Here is a 15,075-nt window from a genome sequence, read left to right on the forward strand (position 1 = left end):
ACATGCATCTGTTATTACACAGTCCATATCAAATTGACTCTAGACACCTAGGAGTCCCCTTTTGAGGTTGTGGTCTGGATTATTTTCCCAGGTGTCAGTTTAATTTCTGTGTTCCCTGTACACATTTTTGGCTTCTGAGGGTCATCTCTACTAGTGTGCACGTGAAAAAGACAGTGTGGGCATGAGAGAGAGGGAGTGGGGAGAGGGAGAGAGACAAATAATGAATACTGTGTTGTTATGCATACTTGGATGGCGCACTTATCACCCCGTGAGAGTATCCAGGCACTTTGCAGGTGAGTAGGAGGAGGACTGCCAGGAGTTTATTCGAAGAGCCAGGTCTTCAGTTTCTTGTGGGGCTCAAGCGATGAGGAGCCTCTGGCGTTCTGTGTGAGGTTGTTCCATTCTTTAGGGGAGATTTACAAAAAGGCACAGCTTGCTGCTCTGATTTTGGGTATTTGGGGTGCATGTGCAAGGGAGAATACGCTGAGCAGTGGTTTCTGGAGGGGAAGAGGAAGAGTATGCAGCTGTTGAGGTATGCGGGCCGATGTCATGTAGTGCTTTGTATGTGTGTGTGAGGAGCTTGAATTGAGTGTGTTTGTGTATGTTTGTATATGCATATGTATGTCGAGTTTTCTGTGTGATGTGGTCTGGAAGCAGCATAGTAGGTTGAAAATGAGTCTCGCAGCTGAGTTCTGGATGGTATGGAGTCTGCTCAGGAGTTTTATGGTGATTCTGCCATGGAGGGCATTTCTGTAGTCATGTCTGCTGGAAATGAGTGCCTGTGTGAGCTTCCCAGGTGTTCACTGGTAGGGCTGTCATGTCGAGTTTGTCATCTATGATAATTCCTAGTTGCTACCACTGGCTGTGAGGATGGGAGTAGGTCCTAGGTCTGCTGGTCACCAGGGCGAGTCCCACTGAGAGTTTGTGTTTTGAAAAATCACAACTTCGGTCTTGTCGGTGTTGAGCTTGAGGCAGTTGAATCTCATTCAGGTGGCTACTGTGCTCATGCAGACTCATTTCAAGTGTCTTATCTGTAAGGGAGATTATCAGTTGTGTGTCATCTGAGTAGGAGGGAATCTTGATGCTGTGCAACCTGATGATGTCGGCCAGTGGAGTCATGTAGATGTTGAATAACGTGAGACTTAGAGATGATCCTTGGGGGACTCTACGGATGAGTTTCCTGGCTTCCAAAGTGTAGGATGGCATGGTGACTTTCTGGATTCTTCCAGTTAGGTAGGAGCAGATCCAGTTGCGAGCGGGACCTTGGATTTCCCCTTTGTGAAGTGTTTTGATCAGGGTGGAGTGCAAGACTGTGCTAAAGGTTGCTGAAAGGGTGAGCAGGAAAAGGGCAGCTCTTTTCCCTCGGTTGAGGATCATCCTGATGTCATTGATTGCTGTTATGAGGGCTCTGTCGGTGCTGTGACTGGGCATGAAACCTGTTTGACTGAAGTCCGGGAGCTGGTGTAGGTTGAGTCGCTTGCTGATTGCTTTTTCCTTTACCTTAGATGGGTATTGTAGTAGGGGGTGGTAGTTTGCTAGCTGGATTGAGCCTGCCTAAGGCTTTTTAGTGTGTTTCCAAGCTTTGTGACTGAGGTGTTTAGAATGTGGCTGAGTGCTTCTCTGATCGGGGAGACACCCATGTTGTAGATGTGGCGGGGTCAAGGGTTCAACTGGGCCCGAGAGTGGATGGATCTCATGATGTTGCCTATTTCCTCTGTGGTGATTGCTTTCCAAGTAGCCATGTCTTCTCCAGAGCCGTCTGTGGGTAGGCTGGGGTTGAGGCTGCTGGGTTTCTGTTGAAGGTCAAAGTTGTTCATAGTTTTGATTTAATTGCTGAAGAATTCTGATAGGATGCCTCACAGTACTTGTGCGGGGGTGATGCTATTGATGGTGGATGATGGTGGTCTTGTCGGTTTCTTTCTTACTGGCTCCCCGTTTCCACTCCAGATGTTTGCAGAATTGCTTGGATGACTGGAGTTCATCTGCATACCCGTTTCCCTGTTTCTGGGTTTCTCTTCTAGGGGTTATGTTTGCGGGTACCAGGGAATTGGCACTGTCTGTGATCCAACTGTCAAATTGGTTGATGTTGGTGGTTAGCTTACAAGTGGGGTTGGACTGGTTCAGGTGAATAGTATGGAACCAGTCTGATTCTGCGATGCTATTCCAGCTGCGACTGCCCAGACTTGTAGGGATGGATTTTTTGTGGTGGGGGATGTTGATCTAAAAGTTGAAGATGGCCTGGTCAGTCCATCTAAGTGGTGACCCTGATGTCATTGAAGGAGGCAAAGATGGGGTCATGGGTGTGTCCAGGGAAGTGTATGGGTCAACAACATGTTGTAACAGCCTGAGGTTTCCTAGGTATTCAATGATTGTAGCTGAGTTGAGGTAGGTTCAGTCATCCAGGTGGAAATTGAGGTAACTTAGGAGGATGTAGGCTCTGGATTTGATGGTGAGGGGATGACTAAGTCCATCCCGGGTGAAGTTAGCCAATTTGGAGCTTGAACTGCAGGTTTTCGATGAAGGTGGGTCATTATCTCTGTAGCTGTGGTGCAATGGATGGTCTCTTGAAAATAACTGTGATTCTTCCTCCGGTCTTGTGTTGGAAGTCTTGTTGTGCTGTCTTGTATCCTGCCAGAACAGAAATGGCGAAGTCGGGTGCTGACGCGAAGGTCATCAATGCCTCCATAAGGAAGTGGATGACCTTATTGTCATTGTCATTGTCCAGTAGGTCCCAGACTTCTGTGACGTGCTTGCTGAGAGAGAAAGTGTTGAAGAGCATTCATGATAGTATGTCTTGGGGTTCATGTTCACTAGTGGGAGTGGGTGGCGTGATGGGTGTAGACTCGGTGTGTGTTGGGGGAGCTTGTTTTGTAAGTGAGTTACTACACGCGAAGCAGCAGCAGGTGCAAGAGAATGCTTCTTCTGAATAGTGCGGAACAGCTGCATTATGGAGAATGGTGTCTAGGGTCGAGAGACTGAAGGAACAAATGCTGAGTAGCCCTGGAGAGTGGTTGGACCAGGGTCATGGCAGTGGATGGGCTTCACGGGTAGACAGGCGCAGACAGGCATGACTTTGGCGTGCCATTGGCATCTACGTTATGGCTGCCATTAGGTAAGTCTCTAAGAGGAGGGAGGAGCGCAAAGGGTGGGTCTTAGCTGGAGCACAGGATGGAGCCAGCAAGGAGAGGGGGGAGTAGAAAGAGGGCAAGGGGGTAGGAAGATGATCATGGGAAGGGCACAGAGAGAAAGGAGTCAAAAAGAGATGGTACGAAACCTGACAAATACGGCACAAAGTGAACAGGACACACCAAATGGCGCAAATCAAAAGGGACAAAGATGTGGCACAAAGGAAGAAGAGCCCAAGGTAAAAGAGACAGCAATTGAGCAAATGGCAAAAAGGCAAAAAAAATGGCATAATGTTAATAGAGGCAAAAGAGCACAAGAGATGGCACAAAGATAACAAGAGGCAAAGAGTACAAGACAAAAAGGCACAGAGAGATGGCACAAAAGCTAACGGAGACAGCACAGGAAAAAACAAAAGGCACTAGAGGTGCGAGAGAGAGAGCAGGAGAAGGTGAGAGCGTGTTAGAGAGAATGAGATGGCGATGGAGAGCTAGAGAGTGAGGCGGGTGCCTTGAGGCACAGGAGCTGGGTCTGGCAGGGCCTTGACCAGTAGAAGGACTGAGTTACAGGTAAGTCCAGGGCACCTGCTGTGAATTAAGGTTTATAATGACATAACTCACAAAACCAATGGCTGAATAGCTTATGTCACCAGACCACCGATACTATATTAAAGATCTGTAATTCACAAGAAGCAATTGATTTTGATTCCTATTACATGATTCTATTGCTGTCATTTGACAAAACAAAGATCTGGCTTGATTCAGAAATGTGCACATTAATTAAATAGCAAAAACGAAAAGACACTTTACACATGTCGGAAAAATATAATTGTTTTTTGTAATTTAGTTTTTTTTTACTATTCCTCAAGAGCCATGGCATTTTTAAAAAAAATGTTGTCTACTTAAAGTAATTTTCTACTTAGCAATTGGAGGTGAAACTTGCACGATTGTCCCATAAATATTTCCTAGCAGCCTCCTTACAATGTAAATGCAGGATACTACAGTTTGCAAATAGGATTACCACATTTAAAGGAGACCAAGTCTAAGTAGATTTGAGCCTGGTATAAACCAAATGGTTGGCTAATGCTCAATTCTAGGTAGCAAGGGACTGTGCTGAACCTTGTATCCCATGCACTATTTTTAGGTCTCGCATACACACAATGTTAGCTGTCTGTCGAGAGCTATTATCATCCCACAACCCACAACACAGAACATACCCATACATACAGACACATATACATAAATGGGTTTTTGAACAGTACCTTTCAGCTGTTTGCTACTGTGGTTCTGCTGACTAGGGGAAGCATGTGGCTGTCCTACATATATGCCAACCCTCCCGATTCAAACGGGAGGCTACCGATTTCAAGGCTAGTCTCTCGCCTCCTGGTTCCTGCATGCAAAAACTTGATTCCTTGGCTGGCTTCCGCCGTCAGGAACTGGTCATGTGCAACTTGGAGTATGCACTATCAATAACCTGCTCCTGCAGGCCACTACACAACATTTTTGTCACAATCTCACTGCCTGCAATAGCGTTTTCTCTGTACTCCTCACAGTGAAGGGAAAAAAAAGTATATTTGCATTTCTGATATCCGATCCTACAGCAAATTACTTGCAACAGGGGTGCAACTAAGCCCAGATTTCGGGGGGAATTAACACTTCCAGCAACGAGGCTGGACAAGCTTTTCCAGAAGAGGGATCGTTTATATCCTCATAACCAATATAAGAAAAAGAGGTGATAAACTCTGCAATTTAAATGCATTGGACAAGCCTGTTATTACAATGAACATGTTTTTGTAGATTTGACACTGTTCCTAGGCTACTCGCAGTGATCTTTAAAAAGCAGATTAACTGCATTGACAACTAAAAAGTGGCTGCTACAGATATCAATCCAAAGCACATAAGGCAAAGTCATTTCAAGACAACATCCTTTTTGTCAATTCACTGATCCCTTCTGTGGTAGGACAATTTGCTTGTGAAATATTTATCATTGTATGGGCAGAAAAATGCTCTCATCCTATTAATGACTGAAGGTACAAGTTAGTTTACCCAACTGTGAAAGCCAGTGCTGCTTTTGTGCCACAGCCATACCAGAATCTGTTTTGGTAAGCTAAGTGAAGATTATGTTCTTCGAGGGATGTAGCTATTTGGTTTGACACGGATCTTCTAATCTTTTGGTCTAGAAAAAGTTGGTTATTGGCCGGAAGTTAGAAAGAATTCTTGCTTGAAATCCTCTTTGTTTAGGGAGCTCTTTTGAGAAGGCACCTTTATGCAAAAAGTTGTTGATACCTCTTGCTGGAAAAGATGCAGCGGTGTTTATGAGGATATTCTTATATACATGAGCATGACACGGGTCTATTGGTGATCGTGCTGCCCTACAAGCTTTCTGTAGGTTCACGAGTCTAAAGCTGAGTAAGTGTGGTTGTTTACAAGATGCGTTTTCTGGTTAACTGCACAGCACTACTGGAATTGTGATTGAGCAATTCTTTAGCAGCAGAGAGTGAAGCAGGTGGAAGTAATGCAAATATACAAGGCACACAGCCAGGGCCTTTGAGGGTATAATCGTTAGAGGACCCTTTTTCATGTGAACTCATCTAGCCAGTCTATTCGTACGCTTTTGCGGCCCATCAACAGCTCTCCCCGTTCAGATCTCCTGTCTCATGTTAAGGTCTCTTGAGTATGATCTGCTTTTCTGCTGCAGGTCATCTCTCCACGACATAGGCCAGGTTCCTCTGTATGAAGGCAGGCAACGTGTATCTTGGCTCCAGTCAGCTTTCCCTACTGCCTACTCCTGTGTTGTTCTTCAGAAGAAAAGAAAATGATACATCCATGCTGCTGACCATATAAAGATTGAGCAGTGGCCATTTCTGTAGGTGTGCACTGTATGGACATTAACAATTATTGGAAACAATGCATATTGAGTTTAATGATTATACATTAAAGATTAAATTAAGACGCAAATATACATCAGTTTAGTATCCATGCAATGACACATTTAACGGAGTCCTCTAAACATGTACGGAGTGAAAAACCTATAAGAAAGTCCATATTAATTTAGGAAGAATATAAAAGTTGCATGAATACGCTCTCTGCTACAAAGGATAATTTCCCGACAGGACAACTGTGCACTGTGCACTACCTAACTCCATGAGGTCACTGTCATTCACTCACTAAGATTTCAATGGGAGGCAAAGGTACAATGGGTGAAATATGAACTTTTAAAGATTATTGGCAATAAATGCATGACAGGAAAGAAATGAAAACAAACAATATGATTTTGAATAAAACTGAAAGTGTTATTAAGCCATTGCACTGCTTCTGGATAATGAGTTATGTCATGGCAAACCATGACATAAATCCATGATGTAGTATGAAAAAGGTAATATACTTGTAGAGCACTGTGATGCGCTTAATTTAAAGAACCATAGTTAATGGATGTGTTTCAGAATTTCTGAGATTCAAATATGTACTTTTTGGGTCTGGCTTCACATTGCACCTGACCTTATGCAATAAAACGAAAAAGACACCTGAGGTAGGGGCTTTGTCTCTCCCCACATACTGGTTACCTTGAGCACACTATTTGATGGGGAAAAAGGTGTGTGCTGACATTGAGAAACATTGGTTGTTGTACTCATGTTGGCTCCTGAAGGGAGCTTGGTCACCTAACAAAATGTAAATATGAGGCAGCTGGCAATGGGAGGACTCATCTACCACGCTGTAATATTGGCTAATAAAATTGCTAAAGCATCATGACATGCTCACTGTGTGCATTAACTATAGCGTGGACCATGCTTTTATTGATAGGCTAATGCTATTGGCAAATAGACCTTCTTAATAAGGAAGTTTAATCTTTCAAAATGGGTGTGGCAACCATCGTAATGCTGCAAAAGCATTTGTGCATATTTTCTTTCTTCCATGTTTATGTTTGTGTCATGCAGAAACGCAGTTTGTTCTGCCCTCCTATCCCAGCACTCCGACAGACACGCCAGTTGCTGTAGCCTCAATAGTCTAATGATGATTTTTCCTCTCACACTAACCTACTGTCTCAGTTTGCTTTTCCACACATGGCCAGCTCCCTCAGGCATGGCAGCCATATTCACCAAGTTCTTTGGATAGCCTCGACCATTTTTGACAATAAACCGGGAAGAAATACAGAGTGGGGAAGAGAGTGACAAGCTTAGCCACTTTTGAGATGTAAGCAAATATATCCATTTTACGATTAGACAATGCAGTTATTTCATTGCCGAATCTCTGCTGGTATCCTTTCAGCAAACACGAGGCCCACTCTACTCTTAAACTGCCCCCTCTGCACCCTGGCAGTTCTGCTCACTAGTGTTGGCTAGAGATCTTTGTAAGTGGAGGGGGGATACTTCTCCTGAATTCCAAGAGCACAACGAGTAAAGAGACTTCTTGTAGATGGTTTCAGGGAGATTGGGCTTCTTCCAAGAGATTAAAACAAAATTGGGGTCAAATTTGCTAAATCATAGACCCTAAAAGGGCATTTGTGAAATATTCCAGTACTTTCAAAGCGCTTGAGGGAAGCCTGGCCCTTCCTAGGAGTAGATCCCATTTCTTCAAATGTCATAAGTCAGAAATGATTTCCACTATGCCACAATCTGCCTTTTTTCACAGGTTGGGTCCCTTATGTCAAGGATTACATACAAAATGCTAGTGCCAGAATTTTGCCATGGATACTCCAACCAATAGTCATGGTACCTACATAAATTACCTCTGGTATAAAGAGGTCAGAATTTTGCATTGGAACCCCCCTATAAAACGAGTACAAGGGCTCTTATGACAAGAATTAACTCAAATGTCAGATTCATCACTTTGCTATGGATACACCATATGATAAGAATTGTGCATCACATGTCAGAGCCTGCATTCCCAAACGTATGCCATGAGGCAATAATAACTTCCAGTATGCCTGACCAGCAGCACACTTGAGAGCACAACACATACAAGCACACACAAACATGCACTCATACATATAAATTCTCTCACATAGACTCATTCGTTCACACTCAGTTACACACACACACTCATTCTCATTATATCTCTTTCATACATTTGTACTCTGTCAAACTCACACAGAGACACACACATGCTGCTGCTCACAGTCCAATTAATCAAATCTGCTTGTATTGCATTTGAAAGGCATGCACTGTTGATGACCCTGCTATATTTGCCTTCCCTCCTAGTGAAGCTTAGTATAAACATTTTCTCCATTCACTTTCAGAAATCATAATATATGGCCTTGTCAATGCTTGTTACAAGAATGATGTGAATGAAAAAGAGCACTTCATTAAAATTGCTGTAAAGGGTTTATATTTGGTTTCACATGTAAATCAAACAGCAACACTATTAACTAATCCACTTTTTAAAAATGTATATCACAGTTTTCAACTGATATTATGAAATGCTTGACTCCTTTGGCAAAGTTTTTTTATCCATCAACACTTTGCATATTGAGATTTTCACACCCAACCTACAATGTAAAAAGAAGAGGGACCAGTGTGCCTGTGTGAGTGCAGGGTGAGCAGTTAAAAAAAGGGAAGGGTGAGCTATGAGAGTGACTGGTGAGCGCTTGGTGAGAGGAGTTAGTGCACGGTAAGTGGTGTCACAGTGAGTTATGGCAGACAATGCCTGTTTGCAAGCAGGGTGATCTGCGTCAGTGATGGGTGAACTTAGTGCTGTGTGAGTGCATGCTGAGCAGTGATATTTGATATTTTGTGATATTTGTGGGGTATTTCTAGAGCGAAACGTTCGCTCCGGAGGGAGCATCTTGGCGCTGAAGATCCTGTAAAAACCAGTCCTAAGAGGATTAGATGGCTGCTTTGGAGTAATCGTCAGAGAGGCTGAAAATCCTGTGGAGTGCACAACGGGATATCAAAAGACTGGTTTCCCAGTAGAAAGCAAACCAGGTGACACCCCTATATGTCTAACGTTACTTTTTAGGAAATGCATTCTCCCACTGTGGCAGCAAACACATTTAACAAATGAAAGAGTTGGCAGGGTGGGGATGCAGGGGGTATTGGAAACAGTGAAGAAAAACAGAAAGCCTTGTTAGCAGGAAAATAATTTTAAAGTTCTGTGAAATGCTCAGTTGAGGCTAAGATAAGGCATCAGCCATTGCCCATTCAGCCCACAGCAGCTCAAGTTCTGTGTGTGACTCCTGAAGCTGCATCAGCCTGGGCTGAAACACACGATGGGGACCTGGAGCTCAGGGTGGACTTAAGCCCTATTAGCCCTATTAGCCCTATGGGCATTGGGCACCAGACTTGCAAGAGAAATAGATGACAATAGACCCGATTCAGTCCTCAATATAAGTCAATAAGAGAAATACATTCTCCCAATTGTTTTTCTTAAAATTTCCCACTGTGCTCTTCTAAAATGCATGCATGTTCCTATAGTTCCTTTTGCAAAGGTTCTGCGCATCAATATGATTAATAGCATTCAGTCTTCATTGGTGCTGCATGGTCAAGTCCTGCGTGATTTCATCAGCAACTAATGTAACTTGTTATGGCAGTCTGTCCCCAGTGATTAGTTAAGACAAATTGTGCACCATTCAGCTTCATGACTGTGTACTCGCCTGGGTGATAGTGTTACGTGGAGGTATAAGGCCCGGTTAACAATTGAGATTTTTATATACCCACATTCTTAAGTTTCCTTCTCTCCCTAAACACAGCGACATTTGACACACATTTATTTCTATACACACACAGGATAACATTCCTCAAGCTCAATTTGCTTACGGTACCACTTCGTAGGCACTCTATCAAAGCACCTTGGAAATTCTGTACTAGGGCTAAGTTCAGCACGCAATATGTTGTTATTTGTTTTTAGTTTCTCTGCGACAAAGATATCGCAATAGAATAAACTATAGCGGCCTGACTGGGGCTTTGGCATGGCAACATGGAGGATGTTATTTTATATATATATATATATATGAATCAAGCCTTTGTTTGGACAGAGGAGCATTTCACTGGCACTGAGAGGTCGGTCCATGCGGGAATTCCAGCTCAGCTGATTCCTTTTACCTCATGCAAGGGATGCTGTCCAACTCTATACCAAGACGGGCAGCTTACTGACTCTAACCCACAGGAAAGGGGGAGTTAGCCCACCTGATAGGGATTTGGCAGATTCACTCACCTTAGGTTAGGATGCACTAGGGACGAGTACATTATTTTACAGTACTTGTATGCAAGCATATATTGTCTGTAATAAGCAAAATGTTTGAACTATACATCTTTTTCACCTTTCTCGTAATACTACTCACATTATTCTGTTTCCTTCTATTGATTACTGCAGTGCACGTATTTTACTCAAGAATCACAATGCTTCAATAAATATTGAAGCCACTTGTAGTGTATTTCTTGTATGTTTCTTTGGGTAAGCATAAGTAACTAAGTGAAAGGGTTCTATATCTGGTACCACGATTTCAGGATTGTCATGTTCTGAGGTTGCACATCCATTTGTTACCCTGTAAGGTTAGTGTTACGGATGGTGCACTGTGAGCAACAGAACAATAAGCCAACATATCCAGAAGGGTGCTCAGAATCAGTCTTGCACTAGTCCAACGTTTATGTTGTCCAACAAACACACAGTTTTACTTGAGAAAGTATAAGCCGTAGGACAATGGGATTGGGTGAGTCAAAAAGCCTTAACTGAAATAATTCAGTATTTGGTTTTGTTGTTTTGGTTTTTTTTAATTGGCAACTGTATTTTTGTTTGCAGCCAATAATCAGTTCTATTGCAATGGTATAGATTGTCCAACAGCACTACTTTTAGGAAGAACTGTGAGAAGTTCCTTTCCCCTGAAACAATATATTTTTTGCATAGCTGAAGTGTTGTGTCACTATCAAACAGTTTGATAAAGAACGTTGTGTAATTGTAATAAAAGAAATGCTGACTAAACAAATATCCTTGAAAGATGTCAGTAATTGTAAAGAAATTATTAGTATTGTATGTAATGCATGAATATATGAGTCCCAAATAAATCAACTGCCACAGTAGTCACTGCCATGTAGTTATGAGCTGTTTGTATTTCAGTGATGGAAGGGCTTGCAGCGATGACCTGTAGAATGTGTTTTCAGTCGTTTTTTTTTTTAAAAAAAGCATGATTTTGGTTTTATTCAAAAAGAATATATTGTGATAATATTTTTGTTTCAATAGTTATTGCTGTTTCCCCCTCAATGCACTATAAAGCGACCCTTGACCCTGGTTCAGGGTAGGCTGCTCCCCACAACACTCACTGCTGCTCCTCTGCGCCACCGCTGTTGTTTTGCCACCACTGTAATTGCCTCCCCCCTGTGATATTGTTATAACTTCATTCTATGGTAATCCTGTTTTTTCTTCCCCATTTTCTCTGTGATCCGCTGTGCCCGCTCCCGGCGTTTTCTTCTCCCGCCGCTATCTTACCCTGCGGCCCCGCCCCCTTAGCGCCCATTTGCCGCCCGCTCCCACCTCCAAGCTGCTCCTTCCTCCCTTAACCCCTTATATAGAGACCGCAGAGCGGCCGCGCTCAGCGGGCACGCCAAAGGCAAGCCTGTCTGCACCCATCTGTGCCTGGACTGTGCTTAGCGCCAGGACTCCTGGCCCCCACGAACGCCACGATGCCCGCCTCTGCTACGATGCCAGCAACCTCCTCGCGCTCAACACCGGACGATCAAGCACCTGCTGCCTGGCCGCCCGAAGCTCATCCAAGGACCCTTCTCCTGCTGGAACTGCAGCTTCACCAGCATCCAGTCCGCCAACCCACCTACCGAAGAACCCAACTTCCTCCGATGCATCCTTCTCAACACCTGCTCTGCCCGCAGACACGCCGTAAAACTCTGGGACCTACTCGACTCTACCTCTCCAGACGTCGCCATCCTGACAGAGACCTGGCTGAACCCCTCCTCGGCACCCGACATCGCCGTAGCCATCCCGGAAGGCTACAAGATCACCCGCAAGGATCGCACCAACGGAGTAGGAGGAGGAATTGCCATTGTCCACAGGAACACCCTCAAAGTCTCGACAAACACCAACGACACCCTCAGCACCGTCAAACACCTGCACTTCTAGATCCACACTGACCCCAACACCACCCTCAGAGGTACCCTCTACTACAGACCCCCCCGGACCCCGACCGCAGTTCAGCAACACCTTCACCGAGTTCATCAGCACACACACTCTCGCCTCCATGGACTACATCCTCCTCCAGGACCTGAACTTCCACCTCGAGAACAACCATGATCCCAACTCCTCCAACCTGATCGACAACCTCGCCAACCTCGGACTCAGACAACTCGTCACAACACCCACCCACTTCCTCTGGCCACACACTGGACCCCATCTTCTCAGCAAGCGCCCATGTCTTCTTCAACCACACCACCAAACTCCACTGGACCGACCACCGCTGAATCCCCTTCACCTTCCAGAAACACCTCACACACCACCGCACCCAGCAGATGCCTCGCCGCCACTGGAGCAAAGTCACTGAGGACCAGCTAACCACCACCCTCACCAAGAACCCACCCTCAGACCTGACCGACCCCTCCGCCGCAGCCCGCAGCCTCAGACAATGGATCAATGACTTCGGCAACACCCTCGCCCCGCTCAAGAAGCCCTCCAGCACCCTCAACAGCAAGAGAACCAGCTGGTTCACTGAAGACCTCCAGGCCTCCAAGCGTACCTGCTGAAAACAAAAAAAAAACTGGATCCGGGAACAAACACTGGAGACCTACACAGCCCACAAGAACGCCACCCGCAGACACCACCACCTCATCAGGTCGGCCAAAATGACCTACTTCAAAGACCGCCTAGATAGCAACACACATAACAGCAAAGAGCTATTCAACATCGTAAAGGAACTCTCCAACCCCAGCTCCAACACCAACGACATCCCACCATCACAAGACCTGTGCGAGTCGCTGGCCACCTTCTTCCATCGCAAGATCGCAGACATCCATGACAGCTTCAAGGCCGTCACCACCCTGGCAACCGCTGAGACCCCCACTCCCATGACCACCAACCACCTGCTCGCGTAGAACAATATCAACAACGACGACACCATCAAGATCATGAAGACCATCCTCTCCGGATTCCCGGAAGACCCCTGCCCACACCACATCTTCAACAAAGCCAGCAGCACCAGCGCCCCCAATCTCCGGAAAACCATCACCATCTCCTTCGAGACAGCAACCTTCCCGGAGAGCTGGAAGCACGCAGAGATCAACGCCTTACTCAAGAAACCCAAGACGGACCTCAAGGACCTCATGAACTTCCGACCCATCTCCTTGCTCCCGTTCCCAGCGAAGGTCATCGAAAAGTCATCAACAAACAACTAGCCAGCTTCCTCGAGGAGAACAGCATCCTGGACCCATCCCAGTCCAAGTTCCGCAGCAACCACAGCACTGAAACTGCCCTCCTTCCTCTCCGGCAGAACACAAAGCGTCCGCCTCCCCCCCCTTCTGCTCCGAAGCCACCGATATCATATGCGACGTACCCCAAGGCTCATCTCTCAGCCCAACGTTATTCAACGTCTACATGGCACCGCTCGCCCACATCGCACGATGACATCACCTTAACATCATCTCCTACGCCGACGACACCCAGCTGATCCTCTCCCTCACCAAAGACCCCCTCACATCCAAAACCAACCTCCACGAAGGAATGAAGGCCGTCGCCGACTGGATGAGAAACAGCCAACTGAAGCTTAACCTCGGACAAGAAGGAGGTCCTCATCCTCGGATCCACCCCCTCGTCCTGGGACGACTCCTGGTGGCCTACTGCACTAGGAGCACCCCCTACATCCACCGAACACGCTCGCAACCTAGGGGTCATCCTCGACCCCGCCCTCCCCATGACGAAGCAGGTCAACGCCGTCGCCTCCTCATGTTCAACACCCTCCGCTTGCTTTGCAGGATCTTCAAGTGTATCCCAACTGAAACAAGAAGGACGGTCATCCAGGCCCTCGTCAGCAGTAAACTGGATTACGGAAACGCCCTCTACACTGGAGCCCTGGCCAGACCCCTAAAATGGCTTCAACGCATCCAGAACGCCTCGACACGCCTGATCCTTCTGCATAGCCTTTTAAACCATGTACCATTTTGCCAAAACTCTTTGCACCATCTCACTCTCTATTTTTCAAAGTTTACTCAGAAAAATAACCTATCTTCTCCTCCAAACTCTCAATGGAAGAGATGAATTCACTCTCTTTGTTTACTCATTCAATCTACTACAGTTCTTTCCACCCCCATCGCTTAAGTATTTCACTACCCACCACTGGAATGTACTAAGCTCAGTTTCAGTTTCAGTAACAGGTTACCAAATCGCATAAGGGGTTTAGAAAGGCATAACAAACTGATATTTGAAATGGGTGTGATTAGAGCATCCCTTCTAAATAGTGGTTATGTATCAATGTTCTGCGACCATAATCCAGTCGCAAAACACAGAAATTTCAGTGACTCCGAAAACGGGGCAGTATGTCCTTCGCAAATTGTGAATGTAAATAAAAAATTTGTTGGGGAGTAGACAGCGTTGAAGGAGATTATTTTCTATTTTCAAATAAGCTTTTATGAAGTTTTAAAACATTTTTAAATGCTGTCCTGTGTTACTTTAAGGAAAACAAGCTGCATTAAAAGAAAAACCTAAATGGATCACAGACATGGTAGTCTGTCCAAAACCATGCATGGGATGGTCACCAATCGTAGGGAGTCGCAATTTGTGACTTACCTCATGAATATTGATGAGGCAGGTCAGGTTGTGACCCACTGCAATTGGGAATATTGCAAAGCAACCTATTAGTGCATGGGTCAGTGTGCAAAATTCTTCATTGTTCAAGTACTTCGTATATTTGGCCCTAAATTTTAAGTTGCACTCAGACTGAAAGCTTTCATTTGTGGGTGGAGTTGGATATCTCATGCCCGTCCTAACTAAGTAAGACAAATTCAAGATATCTCTGAATTCAATC

At 45.2% G+C, this 15,075-nt stretch overlaps 1 protein-coding gene across 1 annotated transcript in view; it reads right to left on the reverse strand.

Moving 5' to 3' along the window:
* The window catches only part of HSF4 (heat shock transcription factor 4), a 385,922-nt gene that overhangs the window by 16,640 nt on the left and 354,207 nt on the right, over positions 1 to 15,075 (reverse strand). The gene's annotated exons all lie outside the window — the stretch shown is intronic.

Source organism: Lissotriton vulgaris, chromosome 12, assembly GCF_964263255.1.
Source record: "Lissotriton vulgaris chromosome 12, aLisVul1.2, whole genome shotgun sequence".
Classification (NCBI taxonomy): Eukaryota; Metazoa; Chordata; class Amphibia; order Caudata; family Salamandridae; genus Lissotriton; species Lissotriton vulgaris.